Here is a 25,327-nt window from a genome sequence, read left to right as displayed (position 1 = left end):
TCGTCTGTTTCGGGACAGCACCTCTTCTTTGTTCCCAGAAGATAGGACATACATTTGTGACTCTGCAGTGGGCTGGGCCACACTCTGTTGGGTGTCTTCTCGCGTCCTCTTACTCCCATCAATGTGGCTTTCTGGGATTACCATTAGTGCTGAGTGCAGGGTGGCCATTGAGCAGCTGCCACTCCATGATTGTGGGAGGTGCAGGTATGCCTGGTTGCCACATACCCAATACGTGTCCATCAGGGCCGCTGTCCCTTTTCTTAGATCTGGGATGGTAAGGGTCTTGTTACAGTTCTTGTTTGTCCCCATGGAGGTTTTCCCCTCTCCTTTAAAACACAGTTCATAGTCTATTTCGTTCTGCAGCTTAAAGGGTTTTTCAATGGCTGTTACCCAAGTTAGTTTTGAAATGTGTTCCTTCCATATTGGTGAGCACGTTTCTTCTATCCACTGCAATTTCTCTGGTGCCACACCCCTCAGCGCTTCAGCTTTACACATTACTTCTTCGTCTTTCCACTTGTTGTCTGAAAAGAGTGTCCCCTGTATCACAAAAAATGGTTCTTCCAGACATACCACTCCTACCGTGTTTGGGTAGCAAGTTTTCTCGTTCTGCAGCATTCTAAAAGTAACTTCATGTGCCTGGAAGGTGTTCTTAATCCTGCACAACGTGAGATGAAGGAGACATTGGGCATCTACAATAGGCAACTCTTTGGGTAACAATACTTTGGGTGTGCCTGAAGCATGGGGAATGAGGGAGCAGACATAGCAGCTCTCATTTGTTGTTTGTTTAGCTGTTGCACTCATATCCGCATACCATTTATTTGTCTGGTGGGGGTGTCGTGGGTCTTCCATTTTATCTAGTCCTAACCCATAGTACTCATCATACTTCCTCCTCCCCGCATTCCCTTTTTCGTCTGTTATTTTGGTTCCTCATGTACTTTCCAGCTTCATGAGCGATGGACAAAGTGGGCCCCCCTTTCTCCTTCCCGCCCCCCTTTACCCAATCATCATATAATATTTCATGTGTTGCTGTCATTCTTTCATTTTCTTCCTTTACGTTGTCTGTCAGTGTGTTTTTTGTTATGGGGGCAGGCTGGCTGGTGGGGGTGTTATACAACCAGGATATGGCGGAGGGGTTTCAGTCATTTAAACTGCGGGCATTATAATTAGATAATTTCGGCGGAGACACTGTGTTATTTTGCATTTCACCCTGTAGCTCTTCATTTTTTGAGATGACAGCATTGGACGGTGTGGTATAATATCCCCATACAAGTTTAGTTCCGTCCCATACCAAAAAATCACCTTCTTCAATATTTGCACGTGCTGTTGCATTGGTCACATTAGTGCTGTTAATCCCTCCCCCCTCGTTCATCTCGATAGAGATGAACGCTATGAACCAATATGTAACTAGGCCAAACATTATTGTAAAAAACAATGTAATGCACACAGATAATCCACACTCATATGAATATCTGCATCTCTCAGTTAACAACTCTCCATATCTAATAAATCTATCCGTTGCAGGCTGCCCGTTAGATGCCATGGTAGCTCCTGTTTGAGATATAAAAGTGCATTAAGTGCATGAATGTAAACATTTTGTTGGCACTACCAGTGCCAGTATATATTGAAAGGGAATGGAAGTGGGTAGGGTTGTAGGGATGGGGATACACAGACAAGGGAGTAGACACTTCATAATTTTATCACATCATTAATTACATAAGTTCACAAGAGAAAAAATGTTTTTTTTTTTTTTGTAATATCTTTAAAATGCAAGTATACATGTCAGCCACTTTCTCATTCAGGTGCATCTCTGCCACACACACACAAGTTCATAATCAGACATTCTCCTCATTTGCATTGTTTGCTGTTGTCTGTGCCTCCTCATCCACCTCTTCCTGCACATTATTATATGCCTTTCGTACATCTGTCAGATGTATCCAATACTTCAGGCCCTTTACTTTTACAGCTGTGGGCGTGGAAAAAACTACTTCGTATGGGCCATGGAATCGTGGTGCGTTCCACCGGCGCACAAAACTCCTGACATAAATGAATTCACCGGGCATCAGCTGTAGCTGTGTTTCAGGTTCCGTACTAGACCCTGTTGTGTTTCCCTCCTCTCTCGTGAAAGGTGGAGAGAGCTGCTTTGATATTGCGCGCGCTGCCCTTGTCACTTTTTTCAAATAGTCTGTGAACTCGTCTCCCAAGATTGCAGCGCTTCTGTGTGCATCTGAGTGTTCACGCAGTGGCGAGTGTGCTGTGTGCATTCGTCTCCCAGTCACTATTTCGTGCGGGGACAAATGGTGGTCCTTGCTGGGCTGATTTCTCAGCTCAAACAGCGCAAGTGGTAAACAGTAAATCCAGTTCTTTTTTAATGAAAAGCATAGTTTCGATAACCTTCCTTTTAACAGGCCGTTCATCTTCTCCACTACGCCATTACTTTGAGGATGATAAATCGAGCACAACTTATGCTTTATTCCCAACAATGTCGTTACTTCCTTGAAGAGCTCATTTACAAAGTGAGTGCCGTTGTCTGAGCAAATCACGTCACAAATTCCCCAGCGCGGAAAGACTTCCCTCACTAGGAACTTCGCAGCGCTTTTAGCATCAGGTCGTGCACTTGGGCCTGCTTCTACCCACCTTGAAAATGGGCATACAACCACAATCATGTAACGTGCCCCATTATATCTTTCTCCCATGTCCGCGTAATCTATATGTAACTCTCTGAATGGCCCAATCGGTTTTGGAATTGTTCCCCTGAGCGTACGCAATGTCATTCCTGAATTGTATATCTGACATGTTGTGCACTCCAGTGTCAATCGAGATAAGTGCTCCTGAAGACAGGGCACGAACCACTCCTCCTGTATCTCTGCTGCAATGTGTTGTTTCGTGTTGTGTGCTGGGAAGTGTATTTGTTGGAACGCTATTTCCAATAACTTTACTGGCATTACCACTTTTCCTGAGTTATTTTGTCGCCACAGTAAGTCTGTTGCTGACTGGCTGCACCCCCGTTTCACCCACATCACCTTTTCATCTGCACTTGCTCCTTCCTGTAACTCTAGTATTTGTGATATCGGCATTGAATTGTACCCTTCTGGAAGCTCCTCAGGCATCTTTGGCCGCCGCGTCCGCTGCCGCGTTTCCTAAAGACACAACGTCTGTGTTTGACGTATGGGCTTGGCATTTCACTATTGCTACCACTGTGGGGTCTCGTAGGGCTTCAATTAACTCTTTCAGTAAGTCTGCATGTTGTACGGGAGTCCCATCTGCTCGTCGAAACCCCCTCCGCCCCCATCTGGCCAGACCTCCAAATACTGTTGTCGTCATATAAGCTGAATCTGTGTAAATTGTTACCGCGCACCCTTTAGCTGCATGTAGTGCTTCTATTAGGGCAATCAGTTCGGCTGCTTGTGCTGAGTAATGTGATGGAAGGCGGTACTGCACTAGTGTCTCATACTCACCGTCTTCTAATCTCACCACTGCCATACCCACATGTTTCTCTCCCGTGTCCACGTCAATGGATGCTGACCCGTCAACAAAGTACACTTCCCCCTCGCTCAGAGCATTCTCGCATACCACTGTGTCCTCCCCTCTTTCTCCTGTGTATGTTGCACAATCGTGTTGCTGCATGTCCTCTAGTGTGCACGCTTCCGTAATGAATGTTGCTGGATTCACTGTCCTGCACCGCACCACATGGATGTTGGCGCTGGACAATATTATTTCATAGGCGGTTGCCCGCTGTGTTGTCAGTGTGCTTTTTGACCTTTCCAGTATTGCAAATAGTGAATGCTCCACAAACAACGTCACAGGGCATCCCATTACTATTGTGGCACTTTTCTCAATTGCGAACGCGGCTGCTGCGAGCGATTGCTCGCACGCGAAATGTCCTTGCAGCACAGCATCCAACGTGCCACTATAGTAAGCCAAAGGTTTGTGTCCTAGGGACATCTTTTGTGTCAGTACAGCTGTCATTAGTGTCCCCTTGCAGTGTGAGAACAAGTAAAACTCGCGCCCATAGTCAGGATTTGCGAGCACTGGAGCGCTTGAAATCAATTCTTTTAATGATTTGAAGGAGGCGCTCATTTCTTCTGACCATTCTATTTTCTTGTTCTCCTGTTGGGCCTCCTTGAGTTCTTGCAGTAAGGGTCTGGTGTATGCTGCATAATCTAATATCCATGCTCGGCAATAGTTGCACATTCCTGGGAATTTCTGCATTTCCTTCACTGTTGTGGGTTCTCCTACTGATCTTATTGCTTCTACCCTGTCGGGGATTATTCTTTTTCCATCTTTTGATATAAGCTGTCCCAAGTATAGAACTTCTGTCAGACAATATTGTAGCTTTTCCATGTCTACTTTGTACCCCTTATTGGCCAACAGGGTCAGGAGTGTTATTGAATCCTTTCTGCATGCTTCTTCGTCCTGTGCACAGACGAGTAAATCGTCTACGTACTGAATAATTGTGCTCTCTACAGATAAGTTTCCTAAGTCTTCATGTAGTATGCGGTTGAATATGCTCGGGCTCTCACAGTATCCCTGTGGTAATCTGCAATGTTCATATCTCTTCCCCCCTAGTGTAAATGCTGTCAGGTATCTGCTCTCTTCAGCCAGGGGGATGGAGAAAAATGGGTTTTTCAAATCGACCACCGTGAAATGTGATGACGTTTTTGGGATGCTGCATAATATTGATGCAGGGTTCGGGACCAATGGGAACTCTTTCTGTATTACATCATTTAGGGGGCGTAAATCCTGTATCATCCTCCAAGACCCTCCCTTTGCTTTTTTAATTGGGTAAATGCATGTGTTACATGGGGAGTTTGAAGGCACTATTATCCCTTGTGCTAGTAGTGCATTTATTGTCTCTTTTATCCCTTCTTCAGTTTCACGGTACAATGAATACTGTTTCACTCGGGGTAGAATTGCTCCTTGTTTGAGCTTTATTATCACAGGTTGTACTCCATGCAACAACCCTACATCATGGGGGCCTGTTGTCCACAAATTATTTGGTACGAGCCTCATGTCATCATCGAAGAATGACGGTGGTGCTCCCACCACTGCCATCAGCTGAACAGGGATTTCTCTAGCTTGAATCAAAATGTCACAGGGCATTGCTATTTCCATTACTATTTCACCATCCCCTTCCGAATCTGAAAAGAGGTCCTCATCAGTTAAGTCTCTTAGGGCAATATTGGCATTTGTACACAGTACTGTACGCCACTCACATCCTTCTATATCTATCCCAATCACAGAGATCCTTTTCGCAGATACCTGTACAGCGTGCAAATCTAATGATACCACTGATCCTGGTGCTGTGTCAGGGTACACTATTGGGCGGAAGAGGAACTCCGCTGGAATCCTCCAATCCATTCTTCTTAGTTCAGGAATTATGAGGGCCAGTGTCTTTAGTCCTTCAATAAACATTTCCTCGTTTACTGGCAATCCACGTATTTCTGGTGTGGTTGTGTGAGCCTGTACTACCAGCATTACGCGTAATGGGCATATTCCTGGTGTTGAAAACACTATACCTCTCTCAGTGAATGATATCGTCATGTTGAGTTTGCTAAGAAGATCCCTCCCTAGTAAATTTATTGGTGAATGTTCATAATACAGTTAGGGTGTTTTTACAGTTTTACCTCCTACTGTCACATCTAATGGTTCTGTGTAAGGAACTTCAATTACAGCCCCAGAGAACCCCTGCATCTCTAACTTCCGGTTAGATAACGGGAACCGGCCCTCCCTTATACATGATTTCTCCGCTCCCGAATCCACCATGAATATGAACTGCTTGTCTCCTATCTGCGCCCCTACCAATGGTTCCTCTGCTGCATTGTAGGTGGTAGATAGAACTGGACACGCAAGTGTTCTCTGTGGGCTGTCCTATGCGGGGTGTCTCATTGCCCCCCCCTTGGTTGAACACACTCCCTGAAACCACTGACACGCCACTATAGGGGGCTGGTGCTCCATTTGATTTTGTTGCGAAAGGGTTGCCTGGCGTGTAGTGCATATTGTCATTGTTTTGTGGGTGATTCTGTGTTCTGTATTGTGTCCCTGCTGTTGCTCATTGTACCCCTGGGCGGAGTTTCGTGGTTGTTGTCCAATTGGGAGACCATACGGGCTCCCCGGGTGGGGATGACCATAATGTTCTGCCTCTGGAAATCCGTTGCTTGGTCTACTTCTGCACTCTCTAGAGTAATGTCCCCACCTCCTGCAGTTCCAACAACTCCCTTGCGCACCTCTGGGCCCCTGCCACCCATTTCCCCCCATTCCCCCGTACTCCGGTCCACCTCCTCTTCGGCCCCTGTACCCACCTCGTCCCCCTCGAGGGGCCCACTCTTGCCACTGCGGACCTCCGCCCTGCTCCTGCTCGTTCCACTGCCGCTGTCCTGCTCCTGCCCAATTAGTTGCCATCCTTCCCTGTATTGCTACCAGCCCCTCCTCTTCCTCATCCCCCTCCCTGCTGTGTGGGAGCGCGGCTACTGCTGCTGCGACCTTCACCAGCTTTGTTTGCACTAGTTTTGCTTCGTCTGCCAATCTTTTCTGCGCCACCTCCTTCTCCCTTTCTTTTATTCGCTTACAGTGGTGTACTATTATGCTCTGAATTTCAGGCCATCCTTTCGCTTCAATACCTGCTATCTTGTCGAGTGCCTTTTGCACCTCTTTTGGGAGCCCCCTCTTTATAATGAAGTAAAATAACGATGTCGATTGGTACCAGGGCGTGCCCGTTTCTGCTCTCCACATCTCTTGGACCCGAAAAATGTAATCCATAGCATCTTCCCCGTCATTCATTGTACACTGCATGACTGACTGTAAGTCAGGTGTATCTGGAAACGTTTCCCTTAAAGCATCCCACACCCTTGCACGCACTGTGTTAAAGGAGGCACCATCATGGCGATCGCAGTCTAACGTTACTCCCGGGAAACCAGCTTTAACCCATACTCTGTCAGCCTGACTGCTGATACTAGCAAGCTCTTCACGTCCCCTATTGCTAGAGGTACCCCGGCTGTGTGTTTCTCAAAGGCATATATCCACTTGCTCGCCCCTCCTGACAACGGGGGCAATAACTTTAGTAAGTTAGCCATATCCATCTGAGCCCAGGGTATGTAATTCGGCCTCCCTCCTCCCCTGTGTATCAGTGGGAGCTGCAACTTGCCCTTTGTCGTCGTGTCTGGACTCCCCTTCATTCCCGATTTTCCTAGTGATGCCATTTTCCCCACTCGGTTCCTTAATCGCCCTGTCCACTCCTCATCCAGTGTTCTCATTGAGCATGCACCATCCAATCCTTCGCTTCCCCCTCCCATTGCCATACTTGACCTTTCACTTTCTTCCAAATCATCCCTTATATCACATAGTAGCTCCTCCCTGTCCCCTATAGGCCTCTCTTCATTGTCAGTACATCCCTCCCTTTCCTCTAGTTCAATTATTCGAGTGGGTTCTTCCTGTATTCTGAACAGTATCTCACCTTTTTTCCACCCTTCTTCAAAAGTTCTACTCCCGCTTTGTGCTCTAGACGCACGCTCTGAACCGGCCGCATTAAGTGTGGTCCGCTCACATATGCTTTTTATCCTCGAGAGCTCATCTTTGGCTATAGAGAGCCTTGATTCTAGATCATCTGTTAGTTTTTCTATGTCCACCCTTGGTGTGCTCACCTGTGCTCGCTCCCTAGTACTCTCGTATGGCGGGGGTGCCGTTGGCCTTTGGGTTGTAGTGGTTGTCGGGGGAGGCACATAAGTGGGGTCGCTGTACCCCTCTGCGGGCACTGGCTTGTTTAGTATTGGGTATAAACTTATTATCTCTATTGGTGGCTCTTCGTCTGGCAACGCTTTATCATCCTTGGGTATCATTAGTGGATTGTCAGTGGTAGATGGTAGATCAGGATTTAATTCTCTTGCCTTAGGCGGCGGTATCTCTTCAAACAGACTGCAGAGATCTAATATTTCTCTCCTATTATGCAACTGCTTCCCCTTGTATTTCAAACAAATACATGTGGCTACCATATCTAGGACACTCTTGTCAAATGATCCCCCTTCGGGCCATATCTGGAGCAACCCCTCTCCCTTTAACTCTGTGATCCATTGGTCAGGATATTTCTTAATCCGCTCCGCGTACCCAGGTAGGTTCTTGCAAATATGTGATAAGGGTGATTCTGCCCCCATACTTTGTGCCCTCCTAGTACTTGTGTATCTCTATGTATCTCAATATCTCAATATAAACGTATCACCATGTGAGTCCTCGTATTTTATGTCTTACTCAATCGCGGGGGCCTTCGTGTTCCTTCCCCCCCCCCCCGCCTACACCCCATAAGAATGGCTGCACACAGCCTCTATTCTATTCTCTTTGGGGGAGGGGCACGTACAAGAGCAAACCAAATTGTAATTTCAACAATTTTATCCCAGGAATCAGAAAAGTACACACTCACTTCACCTTATTACTCTTTGTCTTTATAATGTTTGTCTGACCACACTTACCATGACCACTCAATGGCTATACATTTATGATCATTTTTACACTCCCATCACACCAAATTATCTCCCAACGCATACGATGTGCACACACCCCTCTGTAACACTCTATTCACAGTTCGATTTGCCCTCCCTTTCCTCCCTGGCCGGCTGTCCCTGTCCGTCTTATTCAGATATATGTATGTATATATATATATATATATATATATATATGTTTGATCTTCAATTTTACAGTAAAAACTCTCTGTCTCTTACTTTATCTCTTTGGTTTTGTACTAACCCACTTTTATTTTTTTTTCCCGTAACCCTAAAGAAAAGAATAGAAAGAAATAGCAGTCACTAATATATTCTCCGTGTCTCCCTTTGCCAGACACTTTTATCTTATTTTCCACTTCTTCATATATTCCCAGTACTAATCAAGATAGCACTATGCGGCGCCGCCTTCCACCCCCTTTCGGAGCTAGGTTCCCATCACTTTTTATCTCTTAATCACCTCTTAATCCTAATGGCCATATGCACAGAAAAAGCAAAGAAAGTTTAAGATGGTCCTCAGTAGATCCAATGTGCCCCTTTTTACCCCGCCTCGTTCCCCGTCCTAAATTTCCTCCTCTACTCCCTTTATGGTCGCTCGCACTCAATACTCACGTGCCCGTCTTGAACCGAGAGTCTCCGAAACTGGGTCTGTCCAGGCAGTGCCGCCGTATGCTCAACAGTCAGCCCCGGCTCCGGCGAGCGGTACTCAAAGGGGATTTTTCAACCCTCTCTCTGTTGAGTGCGCACTTCTGAGCGTACTGGTCGCCGTTGGCGGGTAGCCTTCCGGAGCCGGCGCACCGTGCGTATCCCTTTTCGACCGGAGATTTTCGTGCCAAAGGGGACGGTAGGGATATGTTGGGAGAAAAATAATGATCACGCTTTCGGGGTCACCACTGAAGGCAAGCGTCCCCAACCAGCACGATCCTCCTCGCAATGAGAGACAATGATGGACTCTCCCAGAATGAGAATAAGGCCAAGACAAGTGCGGGTGAGCGTAAATGGGAGTTTATCAGTCAGAATAGGGCATGCAAAGAACTCTGCAAACTCCGAGAGCACTCTGTCTGACAATAGCAAAGACAGGCGTATATATTTACAAAAAACGTCATCAAACCCTACACACTATAGGGGGCACAAGTTCAATGGGATTGGGTGGCGACGACTAGCTATAGGTGCTGCTGCGATGTGGTTGGCCTTGGCTGGAGGACGTCACTGGTCAGCCTCGTGGGTTGGGCTGGACCTGGCAGGTCTGCTGGGTTCATCCGGACGGTGTTGTTGTGCCATTGTGGCCAGTGTCAAAGATGAATGTCTTTTCCTGACTTATTTGCCCTAGGCCATGCACACCGCAGTCATTCAGCTATTGCAATATTATCTTCTTTAGTAAATCTTTCAATAGGTTATTCTACAGGTTAATGCAACACAGGAGGAATGCACCTTGAGAGGGGTTTGACGGCGATTCGTCAGTACATGGTTACCAGTGTCCTGTTGACCGGGTACCATAGGTCGTGGGGCTAGGTCTCAGGGCATGGGACGGGCGGTACATGTCTTTTTGTCTTGTTAGAAGTCGTTATGAATGTGCTGCTGGATGTTGCCATAGTATTGGGTGTCCTAATGTTACAGGGGCCATAAACCTAAGGTTATCCGGTGGGTTGTGGGGTTTAAGAGAGGGCGCCTTTGGATTTGTGTATTCAGGCAGAGGTTTACTACTGGGCTGTAAATAATGCAGGTGGCGGGCCGTGGCCTTGGGTGCTGCAGAGGGGATTAGAAATCTTTGAAGCGGCTCCAGCCTAGTTGGGGGAGGTGGAGCAGCGCGGTGCGGGCCTCTGCTCTTTCGTCTGGCAGGCCCCACTGGGAGGGAGGGGGAATGGCCTTGCATATACTCACAAAGGCATCTTCCTCGTGTGCTGCCAATTCGAGGTGAAAGCATCATAAACATTCAAATAACACACAATACTAATTGAGTCATTTCAAAGCTCACATCTTAACATTGCTAATTCCTCTTGAATATAGCCAGTTCGAGCACATTACTTGTACACTATGTTTTAACAACTACAACATTGTGTTATATGCATATACATTTGCAGTCAGTGAGGTAGTAGTGAGGTTGGTGGCGCACATGGGAAATGACTTGCCACCGTACATGACAGTAGTGGCACATAAGGGGCTTGGACTTGTACACATGGAGGGTGCATTCTCGCGTGTCCTTCTCATGAGCCCTCAGTATGGTTGCATTTGTCTTTCCTTGCACTCTAGCAGCATTAGTTCGGTTATGGCGTGGGACCGTGGGGTGTAAGCTTTTCAATGATGCCCATAACAAATAACCCCCCGGGATGCTTTTATTATTTACACGCAACTGCAGTGGTGGGGGTGCTTCACTGTTTATGCCATGTGAACATGTATTCTAGCATATCTGTACGTTTTACAAATTTCCTAATCAAAAAAGGGGTCTGTGGAGAAAATGCGCGTATTGCAAGTAGTTTTGGCATTAGTATTTGGGAACGTTTGCTTCTGTCCGAGGGCCATTTTACAGGTCGCTTTTTCACCCAGGCTTCACTGGCCGGGTCATGCTGGGAGCAGTGATACACTGCGGAAGGTGAAATGTTACAGTGTTGGTATCTTACACTAGCTCATGTCCGTCTTGTTCGTGGGAACGGGCTCACAGCGGATCTGCCAGGGAGCTGCGGCCACAGGGATAATTGAAACTCTCCAAAGGTGGGGGCCGTGTTACAGTGCGCAGAGCTCACACCATCTTTATTAGACAAAATGGTTTCTGAGGCCTGGCTAAATTCAATACGTTTGGGCAATGTCTTCAGCAGGCGAGCCATCCACCACCCGGGCCCTGGTGGTAAGGAGGGGACGCCCGATGAGTCATGGCCCTCACCTGGGGAGGGGATGTAGGCAAGGGGGGTCTTTTGGACCAATCCTCCCCTACATGACCAAAAGGAAACTAATCGGTATGGCTTACATGGCTGCTGTTGGCTCATTAGCCTCTGCATCACCCCCAAACCCGCCACCACCACCTCACCAAGGGCCTGCAGAGCAATATATGGGTGAGGATGTAGAGATCGAGGAAGAAGAGGAGGAAGAGAATGAAGTGTAGGAACTCCGCACTAGGAGCACTCGGCGGGAGTCGTGGGTGTGGCGGTTGTTTTCCGTTTATGGGAATGTACCAAAAGCACGTGCGAACCTGGTGAAGTGTAACCAGTGCAAGGTGGTGTTGAGTCACGGGAGATTTGGAGCGTACAGTTTTGGTATGACAACCATGAAGCGACACCTCACTTTGTTCCACACTGCGGACATTCGCAGGGTGGTGCCATGTGAAGAGCGTAGTCGTTTGAGTTCCTCCACAGCATCCTCGGTATCCAATCCTCCCACCACAAGAGACACTCCTGTGGGGGAGTGCCTTCCTCCAGCTGCCTCACAAGCCATTCGCAATGCTGTTGACCCTTACCTTTCAAAGGTGACAGTAGTGTGCACGTATTGTGACGCAGTACTCTGCAGGGGGGAGAGATTTCGAAGTGCTTTTGAGATTGCAGTCACCGAGCACCAGAAGATCTGCTCCTTACCTAAATAAAGCTCACCCTAAATATTTCTGTGTTCAGTTGCCCTTTCTTATCCCCATGGCTGGTGTCCCTTCCTTACCCTCCTTTCGCCTCTTCTCTTAGTGTGTCGTGTGTTGTTAAACAATGAAAGTAAAAACAACAAAAATTACAGAAAAGGCTCTTTTCAGAGCCGCCTTTCTCAGTATAACAATAGAACTATGAAGTGCCGGCTGTAGACCCCTGCAGAGTTCTGAAAAAGTTTGTGGACAGTCGTGGAAGAAAAAAGTGAGGGTGCAAGCGGAGCAAACGCAATAAAGTGTACGTTGGGAGTAAGTGGCGGCTCTGAAAAGAGCCTTTTGGTGGTGTGTTGTGTTGGTCAAAAAAAGTGGATTGGGGAAAACGGATTGTCAAATAGGTTAGTGTGATTGCAAAAGAGGTCGCAATGCATTTTGGACATTGCAAAGAAAAATCTGATTGCCAGCATATGCGGAAAATGAAAGTGCTGCAAAATTAAATGTTTGCATTGTGGAAAGAGGACATGCCAACATCTCTTAAAAATGCACACACAGCCTTCTTCACATTGCGTCTCGCTTTCTCCATTTGTGGACCAAATGCAGAAGAACGCAGCCATATTTGTCTTTGGGCAATACGGGAAAAAAGTATTTGACAATTTGGAAACATGTCCATGAGCTTCGCGAGTCCTTCCTTCATTGCAAATTGCAAAGACATTCCAGACACATGGCCTAAACTGTTTCCTTCACAGTGAATGATCAGTATATCTGGAGGACGCTCTGTCAGTAAAGTAACACAAAGAGGTACCAAGTCCAGCCATCTCAAGCCACGCACGCCATGCCAGTGCACTTCCGCATGTGGAAAGCCGAGATTTGTAGATAAACTGCAACTTTCTGCATGCACCTTCAACCAATGTATCCATGAGTCTCCCAAAATCCAGATAATCTGTTTTCGAGCATGGAAAGCTATGGCTGTGTGGTCTCCTGTGAGGGAGAAGACAGTCTTACTAAAGTACGTCGGTCAGAACACACCTACTGAACTTTATGGACCAATCCCTAGCTCCGCTCATTCTCATTTACATGCAGCTCCACACTTGAGTACCCGGTGGTCATATGGCTGGCTGCTAACTACCACCATGTTCGCGGACATGCACAGGATCAGAGCGTGACGACGGTACATTAAAGTACTATTCCACTTCTTCCCCTTTAAGGTAGGCTCTGAAAAGATCCGTTTTTTTAATTATTTTTGGCCAGATACCGTACAGACATCTGGTATTTTATGTATTTTTTAGTTTTTTTTGTCCTTGCTTTACTCTTGCAAACATTACAGAACCTTCTCTAAAGCAACCCTTACGTTCCAAAAGAACATCGCATTTCCCAAAGAAGATAGCGCAACACCATCTCCTTCAAAGTAAAGCGCATTGCTTGGAACAATGTTATCGTGGCTACAAAAAAACATACCAACGCGTAGCCTGAATGCACACATGCCGCGATTGATGATACACCTCCCGATGCTTTGATCTGGACAGAAAACAGAAGTGTTGTTCCATTGTACTCTCGGGAGTAAAGCAGAAAAAATTACTTTCGTTGTTGGGAAGATGGTCATGAGTGCTTCAACCAACTGTGCCAAATCTGCCAACAAAGTACGTGAAGTCAGGTATCCCAAATGACAAGCACCGTAGTGCAAAATTACCACATGAGGAGTGGTCATTCTACGCATGTCTCTACAAACCTGCAGAATTGCCGCAGCATTGGCATCAGTGTCAGCGCTCCACACCACCTCCACTCCTCGCACATCGAAATGGTGCGCCACATGCCTACTCTCTGCATAGTGTTGTAAGCCTAGTACAAAAATGCCTCCAAGGATCAAAACCCTGACCCTCTCCACCTCTGCCATCTTCAGTGTGCGCACCGTCTTTCGACACAAAAGAGTAATGTGAACATCTGATTGGCTGATGTCTACAGTCGCCTTTCCATGCAGGATTTGCTGTAGAAACCCATATGTGACACGCCCTACCAGTGGACAAGCGTTGGCTACGTGCGGCACGTAACTCTTACCCAGTCCTTCCACTCTTTCTACAGCGGTACCAAAGCGAGTCCCTCATTGGACACAACTAAGCGGTCGCACAATCATCCACCAATCACATAGAACATCACTAATTTCAACTCCGTCATCAACATTGCGCACTTCAAAATTACTGTCGATGATTCTTAATGGAAATAGCATACGATTGCAAAGCACCTACTTTACAAGCTACTGTGCAAGGATTGCGAATTTCTACGTACAGCTCCATACATGTCCAGATGCATCAGTATAGAGTACAGGTATGTATATTTTAATCAGAGAACATGTGGAAGCCTTATGATTTAAAATAGACAAAATAATGCCGCTAAATGTCCATAGGGAATACATAACAAAGCTCCCCCTTTAAAGTGCAAGATTGGCGATTTGTCATTCACAAATCGCACGACTGCTTACTGTCTTCCACATAACCTGTTCATACGTTGCAAGCATGCCTACTTAGGGCAGACCTCAATTTTGTATGTGAAAATGTCGGAGTTCTGTACTCTTTACTGCCTACAGTAATGCTACTTGCAATGTGATCGTATGAGAATAGTAAGCTCTCCCGAGTGTAGTGCTGACATGTCCTTCTGAGGGTCTGCCGATTTTTTGACATTGTGCTTTTCATTAACAAGTACAAAATGTTTCCCCCATCTAGTACTTTGCCCTATCGCTTACAAACCTCTCTCCTATGCATAGTACGCTTTGTACTATGGCATTTCCATACCCTTAAAAGATTTAGTTATTTTGAAGGACTTTCAAGTACCATATTGAAAGTACTAGGCAAAGACTGCACAGAGTGAAGTGAAATGTGCACGTGCACTGGGTTGAAATATGAAATATGAAAGTTCAATCCTCTGACGAAAGAAGCACAAGTAATGTCTGCAGTATCATCACTGCTGCAAACACACAAAGTAATTGATATTGTTTTTTTAATTCGCAGTGAAGACTACTCTCCTGAGAATCAACAGCATCTACACTGCAGACGACATATCCGAAGAAACCTGGTCATCTTGCACAAAAAAGTAAGTACAGTACAACCTTTATATTGTAACTACTCCTTAAAGAGGCTGCATGGGTTATTTCTTTATTTTGCGCACCAAAGCAAGCATTGATTTGTAAACCATTCTCCCTACAAATATCCATTTATTGAACAAAGAATAACAGGCAGAATGGCTGACAAATCCCTGTGTGTTTGGTACTGAAATAACATAGGTAATGCTTAGAAGGTTAGATTGTGAAAAGAAGTTACTGTACCAAGTTTTTGGCATTTCGGTTATTAATAATGGTTCTCGTCACAAGTAGGCCACTTTGTACTCTCATCTGAAGCAAATTGTAGTAGTATACAAACAGTAAAGTAGCCTTACCAAATAATTGTTACAGTTCACTGTACGTTGATACACCATGCCAAAGAGCTTTCCCATCAAACTTATGCACACATGCACACTGCACACACACATTGGACAACAGACCAAAGTATACTTTTTTGGTACAAACCAGCTAATGCATTTGGGTAACATAATAAAAGAAGTCTCAACTACCGAAACTGTACCTCCTCCATCAAAAAGTGTCACAAAACACAGAAATAGTGAAGTGAAATGCACACATGCACTATATTGAAATATCAAAGGAGAGACTGCGCATGCGCGAGCCGCGCATGAGGAGTTAACGGCATCGGCTCCCGGCGGCCGTGACAATATATCCTGATAAACTTCCGTAATTGTAGGAAAACACCCGACCCTGGACAACACAGAGGCAGCGGACCTATCCAGGCAGCGACTCCTGCAACCTGGTGCAGAATCGGACCCGGGACCACGAGTAACGTCCCGGAGTCCGTCAGCGCGAGCCTTGCCGCCATTGCTGGGCGGACGTGAGCGGCTGCTCTGCCCTTCCCCGCTCGAGCGGCCGCAGCCTTGGGGCCCCGGGGAACGGGCGATCCTTGAACCATGGTCGGCGATATCACACCTACGGACCACCGCGGGGGGGGGGCATCCTCTCCCTCTGCCCCAGATGGAATCCAGAAAAGGCGGCCAGAAGCGGCCCCGAATCGCAGCACGACCGCGGCTGGCATCCCGTGCCTGCGGCCGCCGCAACCCAATCCCCTGGCAGAGGACGGCCAGACATCCACGGCGCATTGAGCGACTGGGAGCTGACAACACGGGGCGCCCTTTCGGCGGAACCAGAACAGGCTCCCCCCATCCCCGATCAGCGAGACTGCAACACCTAGGGCCGGGACACAGCAGGGAAGGAGAGAAGGCTGGGGGCAGCATGGCGCTGCACCCCTCCCCCCCACGACATCACAAGGTACGTGCAGCCTCCCCTGCCAACCCTGCGAACAATTGGACAGTGTCCCGCGCAGGGGGTGCGGCGCACCTCTCCCGCGTTCCCCGGCAGCGTGGCAGACCCGACCGCGGAGAAGCTGGTCTACGAGGGCTGAGCGCACTCCCCATTCCCTGGGGAAGAACACCTGCCTGCGCTGCCGGACCGGGCCACACAAACCGGGACGAGGCAAGGAGCTGGAACCCCTCTGCCCTCCCCCCCCCCATCAGCGACTCTGCAGCACCTGGGGTTGAGCTGCGCCGCAGACGCAGGCAGCGCGGTGCCACGCTCCCCCAGCAGCACCAACAGGATACGGGTAACCTCTCCCCCCCCCTAATCCGGCGTATTGCGGGACAGCGACCCGCACGAAGGAGGCGGCACACCCCAAGATAACAACAGAGGTGTGCGGCGGGGACTGAAGGCGCCCTCCCCCCCACCTCTATAAGCACCCTGTACTGGTGTCAGCGCCTGCAACCTCACCCCCACGCCGCAAAACTGCTCAAAGGCCCAGAGGATTGGCCATCTTTGGGGCATGACTGTTGACTGTTGGGGGAGCAAAGGCCCTTGATGCAGAGCTCATAGCCCCACAGGCATAAATCACTGGACATACACCCCACAAAGGGGGAATAACTCCTGGTGGGATCACACACTGAGGTACCCCCCAAGCCCTACTTGGCCGTCCCAGACCAGGGGTCCTGGGTACCACTACCGCTGGGAGACCGTGCCGCCGCCCTACAATCAACGGCCCCTGGGGAGATATTATTCATACGGTCGTGCACGTGGCGAGGTGTCGGAGACCGGCGCCGGAGACAGCGGCCCTCTGCACATCACTCAGGAACAGAACACAGTCGAGGCTGCGGGCACGGTCCTTATGTGTACGCAGCTACAGATACCCCCCCCAGTGGACTCCCGACCCTCCAACAAGCTCGCCGGACCAGCCAGAACAGGGGATTGGCTCTCAGCAACCTACAGAGCCCCGCCGGGGCTCAGGAACAGGGACAGAGGAGTGAAAGATGGACGCCCGACAAGCCCAACCCAACTTGGTCGCCACGATAATCCCTGAGGGGCATCCACACGATCCACCCTGGCCTAAATCCTCGCACAAATTACTGACCCGGCCATGGGCAAGGACAAGGCCAAGCGGCAGACCCTGCAGAGTAAAATGGACCTTTACACAGTGGAGGCCCCCTCTCGCCAGGAGACACAAAACCTGGCGGAGGCAGGCAACAGGGAAGAAACTCAGGACCCCCAACTCTCCTTGAATGACTTAATGAAGGCAATTGGGGACTCGAGAACATCGCTGGAACTCAAGATAGGCGGAGTCTCCACGGAAGTATCTCTCCTACGCCAAGATCTCCGCAACCTATCGTCCAGGGTCGGAGAAGCGGAACAAAGAGTGTCGGACACAGAAGATAACGTCCGCCAGTTGGAACAACAACTTGCCATAATTGCCCAAAAAGTCAACCAACTTGAATACCGAGCCGAAGACAGCGAGGGCAGGGCACGTCGCAATAACCTCAGGATTCTTGGGATCCCGGAGAAAGAGGAAGGCCCCAGTGTCAAACTATTCCTAGAAGACTGGTTGAACGTGGTAAAAGAAAATTAAATGAAACAGAAATGCAACAGAATGCACCAGCAAATTCCGCAAAGAAAATAAAAGAAGCTAAAGTTTCATCAATTGCCGCAAACATAGAAGAACCATAGAAGAACCTATTAGGGAATGTAAACCAGGCACGTCGGCAAAGAAGCAACAGAAAAAACAAAAAATGCACTCAGATACAGAACTTGCTGGCCCATTCAAATTTACAAATGAAAGTGGGGTAAGTTGCTATGCAAATGTAGCAATCAATATTCTATTTCAATTGCCACCAATTATTAACAATATTTACCTGCACAATACAGACCAATTGTGTTTGCAAATGTTAGTGCTGCATAGAAATGCAACAAGCAATCCTGACAACACATACCGTGTTCATGGAGTAAGGCAACAATTGGACGACTGTGCTGGAATGGTGAGATTCACTATGAACTCACAAGAAGATCCACAAGAATGTCTAATGTACATACTATTAGTATTGGAAAACAAAAGCATACCTATAAATGAAATCTTCCAAATATCATACATGTGGGAACATACATGCACTCTCTGTAGCAAAGTGATACAGGAAGAAATCCCAAATGAGAGATTTGTGTATGTTTCCATAGCAAATACTGAGAGCATTCCATTTCAGCAACTGGTACAAAATGCAAACCATGGCAGATTATGTAGTATTTGCAATTCAGACAATCGCTCCACCTTACTGATACAATCACATAGTGCCTACATAATACTTATGCTTCTACGTTATAATGCAGATGGCACCAAAAACCACTGCAAACTGACTGGATTCACACAGAGTCAAGTGTCACTTGGAAAGAAAACCTTTACAACAGTAGGAATAATCTACCATGCAGGAGCTACAACCAATGCAGGTCACTACACTGCATACATTAAAAAGAATTCTGGATGGTTTGAATGTAATGATAGCACCATTACTCTAAAGCAGAGGTTGCCAGGTAACCTAACAAATGCGTATTTAATGTTCTTGAAGCCAAAATTTACGAAATAATGTATACTTCAAGATTGTCAACAAAGTATGTCAAAGACTACAGACAGTTAGAATACGCCCACAGGTATCTAACTACCCAACAGGATGGAAGAATGACACAAATAAATGATTATCACAGATCGTTGGAAACAAATGCACAGGTAGAATACGCCTATAGGTATCTAACTGTTGTTAAAAATAAGCAGGAAGGCAACAAACATAACATTGATCAGAAAAATGAAGAAAACACTGAAAGGAAAAAATTAAGTACTTAGTACCATAAGAAATTAAGTTTTTTTTTTAATCTGACAAGGATTTGTTTCCCCAGACCCAAGGATTAGAAAAGCAAACACAGAAACTGAGCGCGTTGCACAGTACACTGGTTTGTAAACTAAATATGAGGGTCCAAAAAAAAAAGCTAACTGCCTATTATGCTATGTGGTAAATTTGGAAAAACTGCAAACGCTAACACACCTTTTTCTTTCATCACAGAAATGGAAAAAGTGATACTTCCGCCAAGTACGATAACCAATTTAAAAAAAGTTTATGGATTCTGAACAAAGTAAGAAGTAAGTATATTGGCAGGCATTTTCTACACATGGGAATCTACTCGTCTAATCTGTGGTACTAATATGCTCCAGTGCCTGTAGGCTGCCCTTTCATCTTTGGTGAGTAACCTACCACTTACACCTTACAACCAAGTTTCAAGGAGTACAGTTCCTATCCACAACCATCGCTGCAAATGTGAAACATGTTCCTTGTAAATTAGCTGCTTATAAATTTACTTTTCTGCAGCCATGAAGTGAAGACACTAGGGCATCAACACAACGACCACAATCCACCATACCCGTATTGACTTGTAACTCCACTGCTTATGACTTCAGTCTTGCGTGCATGGGCTTTAGCCATGCACCCAAGAGTGCAGGGTCTCCCCACAACCACCTCGGTGATGTGTGGTAGTGGGGGTTATTCTATAGGTGTGTTATCCTTCAGTACCTCTGCCCAGAGGCTTCCCTCCTAGTTGTATGTCTGTAGATCATACATGGGATGGGGATGCAGTGTCTTCCAAGTCTAGTACTTACCACTTTCTTCTTGGTTGCATGGCCTTCGGCCATGCACCCAAGACTGCACCCACTCCCCACAACTTGCCAATCAAAACGCAACACTACGGGTGTGTGCATGGGTGGCACATGTGGCGGTGGTTGTGACCAGGGCCTACAGTCTTGTAAGTAAGGCCTTCGGCCGACTGCCATGCATCGAAGACTCTAGGCCCTGGCCACAACCACTGTAGCATGTGCCACCCATGGCAAGATACTAATGAATATAATAATAGTCATTTAAAAAAATAATGCATTCATGGCATGTTGTCAATTTCAATCTTCCCTAACACCACATGTGTCCTTACAAATCTTAACAACTCCCCCGTGCACTGCACAGGCTGAAATACTGGCCTTATTGGACCCCTCATTTTCTGTGCGTACAAGGAGGCCATAGGACATACATCATTAAGTAGGTATAAGTGTATTATTGGGTGCATGGCCTTCGTCCCTGTACCCAAGAGTGCAGGGTCTCCCCACAACCACCTCAGTGATGTGTGGTAGTGGGGGTTATTCTTTAGGTGTGCTATCCTTCAGTGCCCAGAGGCTTCACTCCTATGTCTGTGGATCTTACATGGGATGGGGGTGCAGTGTCTTCCACGTCTAATACTTACCACTTGTCTTGCACCCAACACTGCACGCACTGCCCACAACTTGCCAATCAAAATGCAACACTACGGGTGTATGCATGGGTGGCACATGCGGCGGTGGTTGTGGCCAGGGCCTACAGTCTTGGAAGTAAGGCCTTCGGCCGACGGCCATGCATCCAAGACTCTAGGCCCTGGCCACAACCACCGTAGCATGTGCCACCCATGGCGGCGTACTATTGAATGTAATAATAGCCATTGCAAACAATAATGTATTCACGGCATGTTGGCAATTTCAATGTTCCCTAACACCACACGTGTCCTTACAAATGTAACAACTCCCTCGTGCATTGCATGGGCTCAAATACTGGCCTTATTGGACCGCTCATTTTCTGTGCGTACAAGGAGGCCATAAAACATAAGTCAATAAGTAGGTATAAGTGTACTGTGCGTACAAGATGTCCATACACATTACATCATGACGAGCGACTCCCAGAACAAGTACATTAATCACCCATATCTTAAGACTGCAGCGCCTGGCCACAACCACCGTAGCATGTGCCACCCATGGCAGCGTACTAATGAATATAATAATAGCCATTGGAAAAAATAATGCGTTCACGGCATATTGTCAATTTCAATGTTGCCTACCTATACCCGTATGCTTTCAACAGTTACAAATTTCCTGTCCACTACATGGACTGAAGTGTTACAAATTTCCTGCCCACTACATGGACTGAAGTGCTATCGTTATTACCCCCCCACATTTACTGTACATACAAGGTGTCCATAGAAATTACATCATGACGCCCGAAGAACAAATGCATAGATCACCCATTTCTTACTGTCTGAACCTTTCCCAATGCTCTGTGACACAGCAAAATAGGTTAATGAAAAAAGCATGTGAATGCTGGTTGTTGCTCCGCTTTTCGTGGATCCAAGATGTCGGGCGCATCCAACCCATCTGACGCAGAGCACGTCTCGCAGCACCCAATGGGCAGAGACCTCGCCTGTACGCGGTCATGAGGGCAGCCCCAATCGGTTTCTTTGTTGATCGAACAGGGAAGTGTGACCGCGGAGCAAACATAGATATCACTAATTATTTCAGACCTACTTTTTCATAATTATAAAGAAACATACTGCATGTATGGTGACCAAATTTACAAAAGCACGCTTTCTGGACCAAGCCCCTGTACCTACTGCAGATTACGTCAAAATCTGTCCAGCGGTTTCACCTGTAGCCATGCGCAAAGTTTTTCCCCCATTCAGTCTATGGGAAAAAAAGATGTTTTGGGACCCCCCCCTATAACTCTGCTCCCCCTGGACGAATTCTCACCATACTTGACATAAAAGTTCAGAGTGGCCCATATACTTGTTTTGCAAAGTTTGGTGAGGATTCGTCCAGGGGGAGCGGAGTTATAAGCCACCCACAAAATGCTCTTCCTATGGAAACAGCAACTTAACCATAACTACATGGCCACTAGCGTGGCCATGTAATATATATATATATATATATATATATATATATATATATATATATTAGATATCTAAAGAAAATTGTACAATTTAATGTTGATAGGATAATAAAGAAACTTTTAGACAATGTAAGAAAATGGGAGGGATTGACTTTGTCCGTATGGGCAAAAAGGTATGCAATACAAATGGTTCTATTGCCAAAGGTGCTGTATGTGATACAATCACTCCCTTTGCCTGTCCCCAGGAAGGTTTTGTGAACTTTTTTGTGGGGGACTGGTAAGCGTCCAAAGATCCCCAGATACATTTTATTGCGTAGTGTTAAGGAAGGGCTTTTTGGATATCGGGATCTTTTAAAATACTAAAGAGGTTTCCTTCTTAAGAAGGCATCACATTATTTTAACCATGGAGACAAGGCAAGTCCACAATGGTTAAAGCTGGAAATGGAAATTTGTAAACCCTATACTCTAGACAATGTTTACATGATGGAAATGTTGTCCGAATACTACATACAATAGTTGCAACTAAGAAGGCCTTGTTAACCTGGTTTAATGAGAATGAACAAAAAAGTATGGCTGCATTATGATGCTTATATGGCACAACTCGGCACTTAAAATTCGTCTCCGGGAGTTCTATCCTACTACTTCTGGGAACTGCTGGCAGGGATGTGGGATGGTGGACACGACCCAGCACACATGGTGGACATGTCCAAAAATTAGGCCCTTTTGGTCAGAGGTTCAGAGGGCTCAGGAGCAAGCATACGGAGTAGACAGTAGCAGGCCCCCTGAGGAGGTCCTCTTAGGAGTTGGCCGGGCTACCAGCGCGGGGGAGCCTAAGTCCCGGGGTAAAGCAAGGGCGATCCTTACGATTGCAGCTATGACAGTAATAGCACAAAGATGGAAGAGCAAGGAAGTGCCCCTACTCCAGGATTTATTGCGAAAACTCTGGGAAATTGTGGCTCTTGAATGGGCAATATATGCGAAGGACAATAATCTACAGTCTTTTGCAAGGGACAGGGAGGAGACTTTGATCTTTCTTAGAGACGACTTTCGGATTGGATGGCGTCCTCAACACCTACGATTGTTGGACTTGTGTTGAGCGATGGCAAATGACCCATGAAGTTACTGGATCATGGACAAGGAGGAGCCGCCTCAGAGGAAGGAGGGAGTGGGGGTAGTTGGGGGGATATTGCGGGTTGGTCATTTCCTGGACGATTTGGAGTGCCTGGTCTTTGGTACCAATGGGCTACGGACACAAAACAGTTGCCTTTGGGGGTTTGGAGGGGGGGAGTTGGGGAATGCATCTATCATTCTGTGTTGTAAAACCAATAAAAAGAAGTTACAAAAAAAACTAAAAAAAATTCAAAATAGAAGTCTGCATTGGCATAGTTGGATAACAAGAGGTATTTTAAAAGTGAGTGACATTTTAAAGGAAGGCAGAATGTTGGATTTTGAGGAATTGCAAAGAAGTTTTAATCTCAGTAGGAGAGAGTTGAACCGCTACGTGAAACTACAGTCACTGTTGACCGAGAGGGTTATGCTTGATAAAGCATTAGAATCTAGGCAAGAAATGTGTAAACATTTTGATGGGTTGGAACATGGTATCTACTTATATGTATTTGAGGCCTACGGAACCAGTTCATGTAGAATCCTGGACAAAATTGAGAGGGTATAGTGAGAAGTCGTAAACTTTGCGATATCTGAAGAGGAATGGGAAGAGTTACTAAGAGTTGGCCCGAAAGCTAAAATGGATACTGCTTAATATTAATAGAACAACAAATTATAGGGTGACTCTACTGGACTCTGGAGAGGATGCATACATAAAATTTGATGGATAATGTTTGTTGGGGTTGTGGAAAAGGTAAGGGAACATTGTTACAGTTACTGTTGAGTTGTTCACGTGTGTGTGGTTTTTGGAAGGACATTTTAGATAGAATAGACATGATCTTGAATATTGCTTTTCCTAGGTCGGCTGTACATGTGATGCTATTGGTAAGTAATGGGAGATGCTCAATTGCAAATGAATATGGTGAATGGATTGGTAAGGCTTTGATGGTTGCAGTGAAGGGGATTCTGAGAGTTTGGAAAACAAGGAAAAAACCAACTGCAGATGACTGATAGTAGAGATGTCAATATTATCACAATATGAGAAGTACTAATGTTAAGTAAGGATCGTGAAGACAAACACCTCATATTATGGGGCCCTTTCAATAATCTATAGGAGTGACTTATTATTTTGTATTCATTTATTTGTTTAGTTTTGTGATGTATGTGTCCTTGTTTATACTGTACTCGTCCATAGAATGAACTCTCTTAATAGATATAAAATTTAACTGTTTTTATTTTTAGTATATTAAGATTGAGACTACTTAATATTGCTATGATGGTTTTATAGTAGGTTCTATTACTCAATGTAGTACCAATGTTTATTCTGACGAGCTAGAACCGTTTGATGTTTGTATATTGTTATTGATATTCATATTTATTGGATGTATAATTTTCCATAAATAAAGATAAATAAATCAAAAGATCCTCAGCCGACATGCACCTAGAACGGCGGCAAACTGGTGCCCGTGTCCAGTTATGTGATCACAGCCTGTGTGTTCCCTTGCCCACAGAGCCAGGGACAGTCTGCTGGGTGATCCCAGCTCCTATGTCCGATCTGGTGATCTCGGTCATAGCAGGGTGCCCCCTGCCTTTGGTGGCCGCTTGACTGTGGCATAGGCTGTTACTGCTGGGTACCGCCAGCAACTGTGTCTCTGGTATGGATGCCCGATTCAGACACAACATTGGCGTTTAAGGAGAAGCGGACCCCGGGCCATAGAGCGGTAACTCTTGTCAGCTCTGTGATCGGAGCTTCGCATTCCACAAAATAAGAGGAATTAAATAAGAGTGTCACACAACAGTGCACGCTTGTGCTTGGACGATGGCAGTGGTGCTGTGCCTTGGTTGTTCCCGGGATGCAGCAGTGAATTTCATCCACTCCGTAATCAGAGTTTTGCTCGCTATCCGAGTGCCAGGGAAAAGATTGTGCACCTGCCCCCACACGTTTCCATACTCCAGCGGCAGTGTAGGCCTTTTACTCTGCCGTGCCGGCGCACTGCTAAAAGGGGGAACAAGTGCGCTCCAGATCATAGCCGTTACAAAAGGGGAGAGAGGCTGCTCTTGC

The sequence above is a fragment of the Ambystoma mexicanum genome, chromosome 3q (assembly GCF_040938575.1).
Source record: "Ambystoma mexicanum isolate Mex_15411 chromosome 3q, UKY_AmexF1_1, whole genome shotgun sequence".
Lineage (NCBI taxonomy): Eukaryota > Metazoa > Chordata > Amphibia > Caudata > Ambystomatidae > Ambystoma > Ambystoma mexicanum.
The sequence above is the reverse complement of the archived record's forward strand: the minus strand, read 5'-3'. Positions refer to the sequence as shown.